The sequence below is a fragment of the Arachis ipaensis genome, chromosome B2 (assembly GCF_059453495.1).
Source record: "Arachis ipaensis isolate K30076 ecotype BB chromosome B2, ASM5945349v1, whole genome shotgun sequence".
Classification (NCBI taxonomy): Eukaryota; Viridiplantae; Streptophyta; class Magnoliopsida; order Fabales; family Fabaceae; genus Arachis; species Arachis ipaensis.
Genome location: NC_142437.1, coordinates 62011602 through 62014418, shown reverse-complemented (window position 1 = coordinate 62014418; position 2817 = coordinate 62011602). Strand labels below are relative to the sequence as shown.

The following is a 2817-nucleotide window of genomic DNA, read 5'->3' as shown; positions in this document are numbered from 1 at the left end:
TTGCATTCCATGCAGACTCTGAGAGATCATATTGACTTACTGAGTCAATATTTTATTCTGAGCCAATATGGCATTCAGAGTATCAACTTCAAGAACTCCCTTCTTCATAGGCGTCCCATTACTCACAGGATTCCTTTCAGAAGTGTACATGAACTGGTTATTAGCAACCATGTCAATGAGTTCTTGAGCTTCTGCAGGCGTTTTCTTTAGGTGAATGGATCCACCTGCAGAAGTGTCCAGTGACATCTTTGATAGCTCAGATAAACCATCATAGAATATATCCAGGATGGTCCATTTTGAAAGCATGTCAGAAGGACACTTTTTGGTCAACTGTTTGTATCTTTCCCAAGCTTCATAGAGGGATTCACCTTCTTTCTGTCTGAAGGTTTAAACATTAGCTCTAAGCTTGCTCAGCTTTTGAGGAGGAAAGTACTTGGCTAAGAAAGCCGTGACCAGCTTATCCCAAGAGTTTAAGCTGTCTTTGGGTTGAGAATCCAACCATAATCTAGCTCTGTCTCTTACAGCAAAAGGGAAAAGCATGAGCCTGTAGACTTTAGGATCTACTCCATTAGTCTTAACAGTATCACATATCTGCAAGAATTCAGTTAAGAACTGAAAAGGATCTTCAGATGGAAGTCCATGAAACTTGCAGTTCTGCTGCATCAGAGAAACTAATTGAGGTTTCAGCTCAAAGTTGTTTGCTCCAATGGCAGGAATGGAGATGCTTCTTCCATGTAAATTGGAATTAGGTGCAGTAAAGTCACCAAGCATCTTCCTTACATTATTATTATTTTCGGCTGCCATCTCCTCTTCCTGTTCGAAAATTTTTGAAAGGTTATTTCTGGATTGCTGTATTTTAGCTTCTTTTAGTTTCCTTTTCAGAGTCCTTTCAGGTTCTGGATCTGCTTCCACAAGAATGTTCTTATCCTTGCTCCTGCCCATATGACAAAGAAGAGGGCACAGAAAAATAATAATAATAATAGAGATCCTTTATACCACAGTATAGGGATCCCTGTGTGAGTAGAAGAAGAGGGGGAGACAAAGAATGTAATGTAATGGAAGAAACACAACTGTGAGGAGGGTTGAGATGTGAGATGAGATGTTAGTAAATGAATAAATAAATAGAATAAGATGGGAGAGGGAGAATTTTCGAAAAATATTTTTGAAAAAGGGTTAGTGATTTTCGAAAATAGTTTTTTTTTTTTTTGAAAAATGTTAGTAGTTTTCCGAAAATTAAGATTTAAAAATTAAAATAATAGTTAATCAAAAAGAAATTTTGAAAAAGAAGGAAGGGATTTTCGAAAATGAGAGAGAGAGAGTTAGTTAGGTAGTTTTGAAAAAGATAAGAAACAAACAAAAAGTTAGTTAGTTAGTTGAAACAAATTTTGAAAAGATAAGAAGTTAGGAGGTTAGAAAAGATATTTTGAAACCAACTTTTGAAAAAGGTAAGATAAGAAGATATTTTAGAAAGTAGTTTTGAAAAAGATTTGATTTTTAAAATCTCAATTAATGACTTGATTCATAAGAAATCACAAGATATGATTCTAGAACTTAAAGTTTGAATCTTTCTTAACAAGCAAGTAACAAACTTCAAATTTTTGAATCAAAACATTAATTGATTATGTTATTTTCGAAAATTTGATATAAAAATAAGAAAAATATTTTTGAAAAATATTTTTGGAATTTTCGAAAATAACTAAGAATTTTGAAAAAGATTTGATTTTTGAAAAAGATTTTGAAAAAGATAAGATTTTCAAATTGAAAATTTGATTTGACTTATAAGAGACAACTTGATTTTAAAAATTTTTGAAAAAGTCAACTCAAATTTTCGAATTTGATGAGAGAAAAAGGGAAAGATTTTTTTTTTGTTTTTTATGATGAGAGAAAAACACTAAAATGATGCAATGCATGAAATTTTTAGATCAAAACAATGAATGCATGCAAGAATGCTATGAATGTCAAGATGAACACCAAGAACACTTTGAAGATCATGATGAACATCAAGAACACATTTTTGAAAAATTTTTAATGCAAAGAAAACATGCAAGACACCAAACTTAGAATTCTTTAATGCTTAGACACTAAGAATTCAAGAATGCATATGAAAAACAAGAAAAGACACAAAACATGAAATCATCAAGATCAAACAAGAAGACTTACCAAGAACAACTTGAAGATCATGATGAACACTATGAATGCATGAATTTTCGAAAAATGCAAGATGCATATGCAAGTGACACCAAACTTATGATATGACTCAAGACTCAAACAAGAAACAGAAAAATATTTTTGATTTTTATGATTTTCTAATTTTTTTTTGGTATTTTTCGAAAATTAATTGAAAAAGGAAAATAAGGATTCCAAAATTTTTAATATGAATTCCAGGAATCTTGCATTCTTAATTTAAAGCTTCAGTCCAGGAATTAGACATGGCTCACTAGCCAGCCAAGCTTTCAATGAAAGCTCTGGTCCAAAACACTAGACATGGCCAATGGCCAGCCAAGCTTCAGCATGTAATTCAGACATGACATGCCTGACATACCCTACAGTCATATAACAGCTGATGGTTGGAAGCCTCAGCCCAAAAGAATTTAGACATGGCTTTACAGCCAGCCAGGCTTCACATGCTTCATGAAACACTAGAATTCATTCTTAAAAATTTTGAATCTAAATTTTTTTTTTCGAAAACAAGTGAGAAAATTTTGAAATATTTTTGAAAAAAATTTTGAAAAGAAAACAAAAAGAAAATTACCTAATCTGAGCAACAAGATGAACCGTCAGTTGTCCATACTCGAACAATCCCCGGCAACGGCGCCA

General features: G+C 32.5%; 1 non-coding gene across 1 annotated transcript; it reads left to right on the top strand.

Moving 5' to 3' along the window:
* Positions 1–300: 300 nt before the first annotated feature.
* Positions 301–408, top strand: LOC148574095 (small nucleolar RNA R71). Its single transcript, XR_015906783.1, has one exon. It is a non-coding gene; the product is annotated as a small nucleolar RNA R71 (small nucleolar RNA).
* The last annotated feature ends 2409 nt before the right edge of the window (positions 409–2817 follow it).